Source organism: Gossypium arboreum, chromosome 4 (genome assembly GCF_025698485.1).
Source record: "Gossypium arboreum isolate Shixiya-1 chromosome 4, ASM2569848v2, whole genome shotgun sequence".
Taxonomy (NCBI): domain Eukaryota; kingdom Viridiplantae; phylum Streptophyta; class Magnoliopsida; order Malvales; family Malvaceae; genus Gossypium; species Gossypium arboreum.
In genome coordinates, this window is record NC_069073.1 from 105,425,433 (window position 1) to 105,440,012 (window position 14,580).

At 33.9% G+C, this 14,580-nt stretch overlaps 1 long non-coding RNA gene across 1 annotated transcript; it reads right to left on the reverse strand.

Moving 5' to 3' along the window:
* Nucleotides 1–6,932: 6,932 nt before the first annotated feature.
* Nucleotides 6,933–9,425, reverse strand: LOC128291868 (uncharacterized). The gene is made up of 2 exons (XR_008281812.1): nucleotides 9,052–9,425; nucleotides 6,933–7,204 (listed from the first exon to the last, which is right to left on the reverse strand). It is a non-coding gene; the product is annotated as an uncharacterized LOC128291868 (long non-coding RNA).
* Between the last annotated feature and the right edge of the window lie 5,155 nt (nucleotides 9,426–14,580).

The window sequence follows — 14,580 nt, forward strand, 5'->3', positions numbered from 1 at the left end:
CTGTCATTATCAACCTAAATTATGCAATTTCTTCACTTAGCATCTTGATCTGTAGAAATCCCTAAATTACGCTAATATCTCTATTCAATAATAAGAGCAACTAACTCTAAGTTGATTAATTGAAATTTATTTCTAATTAAAAACCATATTATTACATTAACTCGATCTATGGATTCCCCTATTAGATTTGACTTTAATTTGGTAGATTTATGTCTTCCTATTTCTAGGATTGCATGCAACTCCACTCAATTACGCTAGATCTACTCTTAAACAATGTCTATTCCTCCTCTGATTTAAGCACATCAAATATGGATCAATAGTCTAAAAATACTAAACCAAGAATTAAGTACACATAATTAAGAATAAGATTTAAGCCTTTATTGCGTAAAATAAAAATCAAAAGACAAAATTCATCATAGAGTTCATCTATCCTAGGTATTTAGAAAATTAGTTCATGCTTGCAATTAAAAACATCCAAAATACAGTATAACCACAAGAAACAAAGAAAATCATAATAATCTCTGAAGAAACAAAAAGGGAATCTTCAATCTTGATGGAAATCTGCTTAAGAATCCACTTCAGTGGTGTTTTTTGAGTTTTTTTTCTTGAATATTCTATTACGGCTCACTCTCATCTTTTCATTTTTGTCATATATAAGTGCTAGAATGCTAAAAAAAAAAAAACTTAAAAATTGAGTTTCCTAGCAATTTAGAGTCCAAATTTTTGAAATTGACATGACCTACCACATGGTTGTGTGGCAGCCCTTGTGGCTGACATGGCTGTGTGGATAGGCTGTATGGAAGGGGTCAGCCCATGTGGCCATTGTACCTTGCTCAAATTTGCTGGTTTTCACTCGCTTTGCGCTCTTTTTGCTCCCAAAAGCTCTCCTAAGTATAAAAACATGAATTAAAAGGATTAAGAGCATAAAATTCATCATTAACATTGAATAATCACCCAAAAACGCATTGAGAATGAAACTAAAACATGTTACTTTTAGCATCTATTAGTGGTAATATCTAAAATCTGCCTAATGAGTGAATTGTGTGTAGGTTGGTCAAGTATGAAAATTGGTGTAAATATATATGTCGATATTAGAAAAATACCCGCCAAAGACTGAAAAGAAATCCAAAATCTTCGAGTGTGGAGTTCAACAACAAACGCTTCAAGGTAACTTGGGTTAAAATTCGCTAAGTTTGTTTGAACTTACAAGTATCTGTTTATGATGCAAGTTCTGTTTAATGAGTTGGTATGTCAGGAGGGACCAAGTCAGGAATGTGCCAAGGTGACAGTTGAAGTTGCAATATTATGCATACAGAGGGCACCATAGTAATATCACGCTTAGTTCTCTACATCAAAGTTTTAAGTTGTAACGTCATATGTTGCTTTTGAAAATTTAGTGTAATTATTAAACATTCTCTTTTATTAATCCTCTGTTTTTAGACAGTAAATAAATGAATAATAAGTATGTTTTAGAATGATTTTGTGCTTGTTGTAAAAATTATGCTAAGTGTTTAAGTTTTGTAACATTTAATATCCAGATCTAGTATTTCAGGGTGGGATATAGGGTGTTATAGTTGAATTGTCTTATTTAACTTTTCCTAATAAAAAAATGTTATAGAATCATGTACAATTAATGTAATTGTGTAAAAATAGGGTGAAAGAAATCAAATCATTTAAAAATTAATCAAAATCAGAAGGAAAACATAAAAGGAAGAAGTGAACTTATCTTGGGTCATTAGCGGTTTATAGAGCTTTGACCATCACTTTGCGAATCCTAACGATGAAGAAATAGCCACCATTGAGAAAAGTAACATATCTCAAAATTAGACCAATCTAACAACCGATGAGAAAGATTCAGGTTCGAGAAGCTTGGAAGTTTCTTGGAATATTTGAAAATTTCTAGTGATTTTTCAAGAAAAGCATTTAGAGAAAAGAAGAGAAGAGGTTTCACGCTTTGCTTTGGGTGCTTTTGGACGATGTTTCATCATCAGAGTGAAGTGACAATAATACAACAAGATGCTAGGGCTAAGGTTGAAGGGAAAAAGAGAAGGAAAATGAGAAACAATAGTGAGAAGAGAAGAGTGCACTTGTTGTCAAGAAAATGATCGGTGACGACACGAGAGAAGTGGCGACCGCAACATTGGAAAAGCGACGACGATAGTAGAGGTGGCTAGGGTGTCTATGGAGAAGAAAAAGAGAAAAGAAGATAAAAAAATAAGGAAAATAAAAGAGATAAAAGGGAAAATAAAAAAGTAAAAAAATATTTAAAAACATAAAAGTCACATGGATTTATTATGTTAAAAAATTCCCACACAGATGCCACATCATATTTTAGTATTTCTAATGAAAGTATATCAAATTGACAAAACATTATTATTTAAAGGCTAAAAGAAATAAAAAAGAAAAAAAGTAAAGGGCTAATTTAATTTTTAGAGAAAGATTAAGGTGAAAAATGTCATTATGCATCTCCTTTTTCTTCTTCTTTCATTTGTTTGTTATATAATTTGTTACTTTCTGTTATTTATTAATTCCTCTACTTAAATCTTAAAGTTGCTAACTTTGCATTAGGTAAAGTCTAAAGTTGAGTAATTTGAAAAATTAAAATTTTATTATTTATTACTATAAATGGTAAGAAAATAGTAATTTTATATATTTTTAAACATATTTATGTACCAGTTGGTGTATAATGTTTTGACAAGTACAATTAGAATTAGATGAAACTAGTTAATGCAATTGATATTGATTAAAATTTTTATTGATGTGAAAAAAAAACTGAATATTCCATAATATGTGACTGAAACAACACTAATTTAAAAGATACATATATCTTTTTAAGTACATTAGAAATAAAATATTAAATAAGATAAGTGGCAGAATTTTGTTTTAATTATGAATAAAAATTCTTACTGACCTTGTATCAAATTGTATGTGTATACATGATGATAAAATGATTGACAAAAAAATAAATAAATAAAGTTAAAAAAATACCATGTGCCCTTTCCCCTGTTCTAAAAGCTGTGCCCCAAAAACCCATTTTCATCATTGAAGAAAATCTTGAAAAAAACCAAAAAAAGAAAAAAAAAATCCAATATCCAACCCTCTCACATGTGAATCAAATTATCGTTTTGGTTGCTTCTTTTTCTCTCCAAACTTTTCCCATCTCATATGTCTAAGACTAGTATATTTATAACCCACCCCCATGTGCCCTCACTTATTGCTTTATATACAAAATACATCTTCAGTTTTCCGATTTATTTTATTTGTATTATCATGATGTATTTTTATAAAGTTTTACTGGATTAATATTTATTTCACAAACAGTGTCTTATTTTTAAAAATAATATTTTATTATTCTTTTATACAACACCTTGAAAACTGGGGTCATAATTTGTATATATTATTCATTCCTAATAAATATAAATATAAATATATATATATATATATATATTCTTTATCTTATCTTGTCTTGTTTTCAAATAATATTATATTCTCTTCTGGATTTAATTTCACTTGTCTTTTCTTGAATGCTATTTTGTTGGATTTGAAATTTGATGGCTTATCTTGAAATGTAAGTTTTCATTCATCTATGGCAAAACTAAAAAAGGAAAAAGAAAAACAGACAAAAATGTCTCTTACAAGGTGATGTGAAGAGACATTTACTATAATGTGAATAAGTTACACCCTTTCAATAAAATAAGTTTTTTAATCTGATTATATTATTCATCACATTTTGATGATCCATTATACCAACACTTGTATGATTCGGTTGGCGATATATATGGGAATTTGAAATGGGTGTGATTTTCTTTAATTAAAAAGGGGGAGGAGGTTGAGGGGGGTCCGACCAACCACATCTAAGTAAATCTGCCACATCAGCATCATATTGAAGGTTTCCAAGTGCTTCTTCATCTCCCTCACCAACACATTACCAATCCGGCTTCGCTGCTCATGCATGCATGCATAGCCCATATCTTCTCATATATTATCTATATTAAAAACCAATAAAAATAGGAATTTAAAACATTCCATTTATCATTCATCCAAAATTTAAATTCCATTTATCTCTTTTAATTGTATATATTAATAATGTTATTAATTAAGTTATTGTCACAAATTAACTTGACACTAATTTATAATTGATGACAACACTATGATAAATAATTACGGTACATTTAGTATCATTCAATCTGATATATTTATGCATTTAAATTTTATTTACTCACAATTTAATCTATTTTTTTATTATTTTAATATCATACATATTTTATTTATTATTTATGATTAATTAATTACAAACTATAAATTTTATTATTTATTACTTATTCTAAATTGTGACTACCACGTACATACAAAAGTGATAAGTTTTATGTAGCTGAATAATCAAAATTACATATAAAGTTTTTATGATGAAAGTAAATGCATAGGGATTACACAAGCTTAATCACTTTTTTAGTGGCTACAAAATGCATGATAGAAGTGAAATTTAAGTTAAATGGAGGGGGTTTGACCTTTTGCATATGATTAAGATGAATAATCAAGTCTTTGGAAACAATTACCACATGAGATTTTATAATTGTCTCTATTTTTGTTGAACATGATAGCAAAGTCTTCTCATTAATACATACTTATTAAACACCTTTCACCCTTTGAAAATAATGTACTCCAATATTATTCTAAACAATAAACAATGTAAATAAAACACAATATTGATTGAAAAAGTAGCAACATGCAATTTTTTCTCTCTAAATTATATAAATGTAATTCCTTGATTCCTAATAATTTTCTAAACTATGTATCTTACTTGGGTAGTTATATTATATTTCCTTTCCAATGCATTAAAACTTAAACATATATCCTCTATATATAATTTTGTTATATATTTGATTAAAAAACATATAATTCTTATCTCCTTTTTAATCTTTCAAATTTAAATCATCATATTTTTCAAAAACTGATAAGTCAATCCAATTAGTAATGCTATTGAACCTTACTATTAAATTGTTGATCTAAGAAATAGCACATCATCAATTTATATGCAATGAATTACCAAAATCAATATTTCAACAATTTATATACAATAAACTAGCAAAGTCAGCCATTAAAGTTTAAGTATTTACTAAAAACTAAATTAACTTCTCAATTATCCTAAAATACAATGATCAAATTCTAATAAATTAAGTTAAAATATTATTTTTGAATTTTGTAAAATAAAGGGATGAGAATTATAATAAAAAACCCCATTGAAACTGATGTAACCTAAAATTAAATATAATTTGATTCACAACTTAATAATCTTACATAACAATAATAATTAAAATACAAACAAATTATGCAACGAATCAAATAAACTTAATTAACAAATCATCATCAAGACAATATGCAAAAATTACGGTAATTAAAGGTTATGTTTTATATTTGAAATTCAGAATTAGGAGAGTGTTGTTCTTGTCATCTTTTTATTGTGTGGTCATGTGAATAAATAGTGAATAATATGTAATATTGTAAAAATTGAACCATTAGTTAAAGTAATTAGACCACTGATTTTCGGTTCAATTGTTTGACCACCAATCATAAAAAATAAAAAATCTTAAAAATACACAAAGAAAATTAGAAAAAAAAAACACAAATAAATAATAATAGAACAATAAACATTCATTTTATAAATTATAACAACAAAATTAAATATTTAAACTAGCTTTAACCCAATTCAACGGGTTTTTAATCGATCAGTTCGATTTTTGCAGTTCAACCGATTTTATTGATTTTATGGTATGAAATGTGACGGTGACTTTCTAGGCCTACAACCCAAGTGCATGTTATATTCAAGTAATAAAATCTTGGGAGTTTGAGGTCAATTCACAAAGAAGTTGATTAGACCTAATTACACGATTACAAGTATTATGCTAGAACAAAAATTTAACACTTAATTTTGGAATAAGCATTGGTGATGAAAGTAGTAGCTAGAAACACTAGAAATAAAAAGTCAATGCAAGAAATTAACTACAAATAATAAAAAGCAAATACCTGGAAGAAAATATGTTGAGGTTAAATGCTCAACTCTTGGTGTCATATTAAGATTGAATTTTAATACTCAATGTTATTAAATTAGAATCCACACATAAATGGAGGTCCTAAATGGATGATCTAGTAATGTACGCCCGCTAATTAAGCATATGAATCCATGAGCTAAGGTATGTCCATCAATGGAGTGTCCAAAATGATTGTCCAATAAGTTTAAGAGTTTAGCAAATGAATCCATAAGCAAAGGATGGTGCAATATGACAGTTCAACTGTTTAAGTCCAGTCGAACCATATGGTATTTGTAACGCCTCAAATTTTGAACATTTGTTTGATAAATTATGTCAATAATTAAGTCTCTATATTTGTGGTTAAGTGTTTTGCTTATGTGTTTGAGATTGAGGGTTCGAGCATTCCTTTTTGAATTTTACTGTTTATTTTGGTTTAACCCCTATCGTTGAACTCTCGACTTAAGTTTAATTATGTGTGATTCTGTGACAATAATGAGTCTGCTGGTTCATAGTTAAGCTTCTATATATCTTCTGGTCCTATGTTTGGGTCTCTGTAGCACCCCAAACCCGGCCCAAAAGTTATGGCCGGATCCGCCATGCCACATCAAAAACGTTAAAAAAAAAATCCATTCTAAGTCCAGAAAATCGTACTTGATGTTCAAAAGATTAATTCATTAAAGGTTAAAGTGAATGGAAGCTATGCACCAGGTAGGAAACCGGAAAAGAGGTGGTGAGTCCATCGGACTGCTTAAGTACCAATCTCCCTTCGGATCCAATCCTAGACATGCATACCGCCATTGCCATACCTTAACGTCATGGATATTTCTAGGAAACTGATTTGATTAAGTCATTTTTAGGAAAAGTGATTAATTTTGGAAAATACTTTCATTGCGGAAGCTTTGCTTGTTGTCGTGTTATTTTGAAATCAATTGTTATTTTTTTGAAAACGCGCTCTAAAGCTATCCAATTTCAACAGTTAAAATAAGTAATACCTATCTTAGTAATACATATTAAAACCATCAAAAATAATTAAGCGGCCTTATTACATTTAAAAACCCAAAACTTCAAACGTAAATAAAAGGATGTCCAGTTCACCAGAAGAAAATCAAACTTTCAGAATGGGTGGCCACTCCGAATTCCCTCACAGCTCCAAGCCCACTATGGTTGGGGATTTCCTGCGTGGATGAAAAAATAAAAGGGGTGAGTTTGGGGAAACTCAGTGTGTAAGGAAAACCCATTCAAAGCCCAAGTCAGCTCAAGCCTATTGGGCCTAAGCCCATTCAGGTAACAGTGGTACTGGGCCAGAGCCCTTTTCAAATTACAATAAACTGGGCCTTAGCCCCTTATTCAGATAACAGTATGGCCCATAGGCCCATTTTAAAATACATGCAACATCAGTAAACATATGCAAGCCCATTTAGGGAGACTACTCAACCCACCAACCACTACACTCCACCCGTACCAGCCATACACTCCATGTGGGATAGCTCAACCCACCCACCCAACACTCCACATAAAACATTCTTTGCTCGGTTAATAGTAAATTGAGGCAAAGCTCCAAGACGTGGACAAGCCACTTTCAGATTTCTCCGTCAATATCCCGGTCCCATGCATCGATAATAACAACATGGCATGCAAGAAATAACAACAAATCAAACATGCATTTAGGTCAATTTAACCCTAGGGGTATTTGGTAATTTATCTACTAGGGGTAAAACTGTAAATTTTCCACTTTTAAAGGTATTTCAATAATTTATCTATTTTAGGGTTTTTCATGCATATTCCTACCTTTCACGTACTAACAGAATCACGTACCGAGGGTTCTTACCGAATTGGGCCCGTTGGCCCATCATTCCAATTTTGGCCCATTAAGCCCAAAAATATCGAGGGCACGTAAATCATGCACTTTGCGGTCCAAATTTTGCAGCTTACCAAAAACATTAATCGATTTACCTTACGAGCATTCGCACACTCACAAATCTACAAAATACGGTTTTCGGCATTTCGACTTTTCGACTTTTGCCGATCCAGACTAAGAAAGAGGGTGTTAGTTACACACACATTTGCGACGATATCTTGACGAGATCCACACACGAAGCGCCTACAATTGGATTACTAACACGTTAATCTAACTATTCAAATACGAACTACGATTAACCCCTTACAATATTCAGTCAACCACACCTACATATCATAGTAAGCTTATAAGAAATCAATAAGCAACTCATTAACAAATTTTTGTCAATGTTTACCACATAATCATAATTTCACTGCAAGCTGTCTTCTTCCGAGCAACAGTCACTAAATCATTTATAACTGGAGCTACGAAACTCCAAATCAAGTTCCGTTAATTTTAGCTGAAAATAGACTCATATATCTTCTATCCATAAAATTTTAAGAATTTTTGGTTTAGCCAATCAATACCAGAATTTTCTCAAAGTTTCCCATGTTTCACTATTTGACTAATCTGACCACCCTTCATTACGAATCAAATTTCTCATTGTACAGAATTCAAAATATGTTCTTGTTTATTTCATTAGAAACTAGACTCAATAAGATTTAATTAAATAATTTATTCAGCTTCTAATTCATCTCCCACAATTTATGGTGATTTTCCAAAGTCACATTACTGCCACTGTCCCAAGCAGATTCATTACCAAATCACTCTTTCACACATACCTTGCATGCATGTTATTTAAACATGTATATCACCAATCAATCATCACATATCTATGATTTTACTTAAGTATAATCTCCATTTCATAATTTTAAAGCACAACATGTTAGCTGATTTTTCCCTTTAACATCTAAGGCACATGCATGCTCATTTGTTTGGCTCAACTTCACCTATCTTCCATTTTTCATCAAAAGAACATGAAACAACAACCATTTCCTTCATTTTAATTCATGACTAAATGCTCACAACACAACTAAAAATCAAAATATACTTCAAGAGTTAAGGTAGAATCAAAAAGAACTCATGAACCTCAAAATAGAAGCAAGGTACCAAGAACTTACTTACCTTCAATTTTCCTCCTCCTAATGACCGAATACTCAAGAGCTTTCTCCTCTCCTTTCTCTTCTCTAACTTTCAGCTATGATGAACAAAGATGGACAAAACTTTGTTCTTTTCACCCCTTTTTTTTCTTTTAATAAAACTTCATATTTCATCCATTTAGTTCTTTAATACAAAAGACATCATATTCTTATCATGAAACATTTACCTAACCCATTATCATGAAACATTTACCTAACCCATTATCATGGAACATTTACCTAACCTATTATCATGAAACATTTACCTAACCCATTATCATGGAACATTTACCTAACCTATTATCAATTTGTATCAATTTGTACCATAAATTATGGATATCAAGTGTACATTTTGTCTACAACAACATGATGGTTGGCCACTTCATGTAAAATGGGAGGTTTGTCATGCAAATCCTCCTATTTTGCACTCCTATTTATTTGGCCACTTCAATTTAGCCTATAGCATTTTCAAACATTTTCACATAGGTCATATTTCATCATTTCACCTCCTTTTTCTTATGGAACAAAAATTAACTAAAATTGCCAGGTTCTATCTTAAGCTTGGGCTTTCTAGAGGCCCACTAACATAATTAAACCTATGCCAACATTCACAGGATTCCCGAAAATTGGGGCATTACAACTCTACCCTCCTTAAAGAAATTTCGTCCTCAAAATTTACCTAATCCAAACAGATGAGGGTATTGCTGTTGTAACGTCTCTTCTGGCTCCCAACCTCAGAAGTTTCCCCTTCCTTAACTTGTTGAAAACGAGCGACCAAAGACTCATCGTTCAACTGTTTTTCCTTAATCTGATCCAACCAGGTTGGCCTCACTTGCAACTCACCAACAGACTTTCATCATCATCTGAGACTCAGACGAGCAAACATTGCTCTCGGATCGAATCTGACTCTACGACTTAGAGCATCGGCTACCACATTAGCATTGCTTGGGTGATACTCGATCGAGCAGTCATAATCCTTAAGCAACTCAATCCATCTCCTTTGCCTAAGGTTCAGCTCCTTCGAGTCAACAAATACTTAAGACTCTTATGGTCAGTGTATATAATACACCTTTCTCCGTACAAGTAATGTCTCCAAATCTTAAGTGCAAATATCACTGCTGCCAACTCTAAATCATGAGTCAAATAGTTTCCCTCATGAGGCTTAAGCTATCGTGATGCATATGCAACCACCTTACCCTCTTGCATTAACACGCAGCCCAAACCCACGTGTGATGCGTCACTGTACACAGTAAAATCATTCCCAGACTCCAGCTAAATTAATACAAGTGCTTCAGTCAGAACTTTCTTCAACTTCTTAAAAGCTTTTTGCTACTTCTTAGTCCATACAAACGATACTCCTTTCTTTATGAGTTTTGTCAGAAGTGCTGCCATCACAGAAAAACCTTCTACAAACCTTCTGTAGTATCCTGCCAGTCCTAGGAAACTCCGTATTTTCGACACTGACCTAGGCGGCTTCCATTCCAAAATCGCTTCAATTTTTCGAGGGTCCACTTTAATCCCCTCAGCAGAGACCACATGTCCTAAGAAAGTTACCTCCCTCAACCAAAATTCACACTTGCTGAACTTCACAAAGAGTTCCTTCTCCCTTAATACTTACAGCACTATACGGAGATGCTCATCATGTTTCATTTTAGTTTCAAAATATACCAGGATATCATCAATAAAGACGACTACGAATTGATCTAAAAATGGTTGGAACACATGATTCATCAGATCCATAAATGCTGCAGGAGATTTCGTTAGTCCATATGGCATAACCAGAAACTCGTAACGACCATACCGAGTCCTGAATGTCGTCTTTTGGATATTTGCCTCATTGACCCTTAATTGATGATATCCAGATCGAAGGTCGATCTTGGAAAATACAGAAGCTCCTTTAAGCTGGTCAAATAGATCGTCAATCCTTGGCAGTGGATACTTATTCTTAATCGTCAGTTTGTTCAACTGGCGATAATCAATGCACATCTGCATCGTACCATCCTTCTTTTTCACGAATAGCACCGGTGCTCCCCATGGAGACACGTTTGGCCTAATGAAGCCCCTATCCAACAACTCTTGAATTTGAGCCTTTAACTCCACTAACTCCTTCGGTGTCATCCTATACGGTGCGATGGACACAGGCGCCATTCTAGGCAACAAGTCTATTCCAAACTCAACTTCTCGATTCGGAGGCAATCTTGGAAGCTCCTCCGGAAAAACATCTTGGAACTCCTTTATGGTCCTAACCTTATCCACTGTCAGTCCTTCCTCTTCCGACTAACTTACAAATACCAAATAGGCCTCACAACCTTTCCGAATCCACTTCTCGGCTCTTAATGCTGACACCACATTAGACAAATAATCCCTTCGCTCACCTATCACCATAACCTCCTCATCCTTTGTGGTCCTTAACACCATTCGTTTAGCAGCACAATCCAGGGTCACTTTATGCTTAACAAGCCAGTCTATTCCCAAAATGAGATCAAACTCTCCGAACGGTAACTCCATCAGATCTCCAGGGAAAATTCTACCTTGAGTTTCTAAGGGTACATCCCTATACAGTTTGTCTACCCTAACCGAGTGACCCAAATGACTTAGTACAGATACCCCACTCACAATCTCCTCGAGCGGTCCAAGTTGTCCATAATCCGCTCGTGGCCTCCAACCAATATTACGCCACATTCGGGGTATACGCGGACACGCCTTAAAGATCTTCGTTCCGTTAGTCCCGAAGTCATTCAGAAATTGATCCCTGAATTTCGTTGCCCGAACTTGCTCCGGAAACCCTTTCCAGAACATGAAGCATTGCCTGTGACAAGGCATCATCCTCGGCATCCCTATCATACGGCCCATTCTCATCCATCGGTGGTGGTCGTGCTACTCCAGTGGGTATGTGTTCAGAAGACGAAGATCCAGCTTGAGTACTACCTCGGCCTTTACCACGGCCTCTTCCCTGAGTAGCTCTCGTACTCATATCGATTTATCTTGATTACGAATTTTTATGCATCAATTAATATTCCAGTGTTTATTACAGATGTTTTATGAATCGAAAGAGTTCGAGTTTGTTTCGCAGAATCGAAGTCTAGCTACGATTCGATCTCTTATCGATTTTCCTATGGTTTCAGTATCATCCTATCTAGAGTATCCTAGCAGGATTTCAGTACAGATAGATAAGTCAGAAAAATATTCAGAAGAGTTCAGAGTAATACTTACAGGCTTGAGCCGGATATTCGGAATGCCACCTTCTAAAGATCTAAATTTTGAAAATCAAGTTTTTCGCATTCTTTATAAAATTTTCGCTTTCAAAAATATTTGTTTTTGTAAACCCATTCTACAGTCGAGTTGTTGTAACCTAGGCTCTGATACCACTAAATGTAGCACCCCAAACCCGGCCCAGACCATATGGCCGGATCCGCCATGCCACATCAAAAACGTTAAAAAAAATCCATTCTAAGTTCAGAAAATCGTCCTTGATGTTCAAAAGATTAATTCATTAAAGGTTAAAGTGAATGGAAGCTGTGCACCAGGTAGGAAACCGGAAAAGAGGTGGTGAGTCCATCAGACTGCTTAAGTACCAATCTCCCTTCGGATCCAATCCTAGACATGCATACCGCCATTGCCACACCTTAACGTCATGGATATTTCTAGGAAACTGATTTGATTAAGTCATTTTAGGAAAAGTGATTAATTTTGGAAAATACTTTCATTGCGGAAGCTTCGCTTGTTGTCGTGTTATTTTGAAATCAATTGTTATTTTTTTGAAAACGCGCCCTAAAGCTATCCAATTTCAACAGTTAAAATAAGTAATACCTATCTTAGTAATACATATTAAAACCATCAAAAATAATTAAGCGGCCTTATTACATTTAAAAACCCAAAACTTCAAACGTAAATAAAAGGATGTCCAGTTCACGTAAGAAAATCAAACTTTCGAGCGGTGGCCACTCCGAATTCCCTCACGACTCCAAGCCCACTATGGTTGGGGATTTCTGCGTGGATGAAAAATAAAAGGGGTGAGTTTGGGGAAACTCGGTGTGTAAGGAAAACTCATTCAAAGCCCAAGTCACTCAAGCCTATTGGGCCTAAGCCCATTCAGTAATCAGTGGTCTTGGGCGAGCCCTTTCAAATTACAATAACCGGGCCTTAGCCCTTATTCAGATAATGATATGGCCCATAGGCCCATTTCAAAATACATGCAACATCAGTAAACATATGCAAGCCCATTTAGGGAGACTACTCAACCCACCAACCACTACACTCCACCCGTACCAGCCATACACTCCATGTGGGGATAGCTCAACCCACCCAAATTTAACACTCCACGATTCTTGCAAGATTGCTTTCAGTTAATAGTAAATTGAGGCAAAGCCTCCAGTACGTGGACAAGCCACTTTCAGTACTTCCTCCGTCAATATCCTAGTCCCATGCATCAGATAATAACAACATGGCATGCAGTAAATAACAACAGTCAAACATGCATTTAGGTCAATTTAACCCTAGGGGTATTTCGGTAATTTATCTACTAGGGGTAAAACTGTAAATTTTCCACTTTTAAAGGTATTTCAGTAATTTATCTATTTTAGGGTTTTTCATGCATATTCCTACCTTTCACGTACTAATGTAATCACGCATCGAGGGTTCTACCGAATTGGGCAGATTGGCCCATCATTCCAATTTTGGCCCATTAAGCCTAAAAATATCGAGGCACGAAATCATGCACTTTGCGGTCCAAATTTTGCAGCTTACCAAAAACATTAATCGATTTACCTTACGAGCATTCGCACACTCTCAAATCTACAAAATACAGGTTTTCGGCATTTCGGCTTTTCGACTTTTGCCGCTCAGGACTAAGAAAGAGGGTGTTAGTTACACACATTTTTGACGATATCTTGACGAGATCCACACACGAACTGCCTACAATTGGATTACTAACACGTTAATCTAACTATTCAAATACGAACTACGTATTAACCCCTTACAATATTCAGTCAACCACACCTACATATCATAGTAAGCTTATAAGAAATCAATAAGCAACTCATTAACAAATTTTTGTCAATGTTTACCACATAATCATAATTTCACTGCAAGCTGTCTTCCTGAGCAACAGTCACTAAATCATTTATAACTGGAGCTACGAAACTCCAAATCAAGTTCCGTTAATTTTACCTGAAAATAGACTCATATATCTTCTATCCATAAAATTTTCAGAATTTTTGGTTTAGCCAACCAATACCAGAATTTTCTCAAAGTTTCCCATGTTTCACTATTTGACTAATCTGACCACCCTTCATTACGAATCAAATTTCTCATTGTACAGAATTCAAAATATGTTCTTGTTTATTTCATTAGAAACTAGACTCAATAAGATTTAATTAAATAATTTATTCAGCTTCTAATTCATCTCCCACAATTTATGGTGATTTTCCAAAGTCACGTTACTGCTGCTGTCCCAAGCAAATTTATTACCAAATCACTCTTTCACACATACCTTGCATGCATGTTATTTAAACAT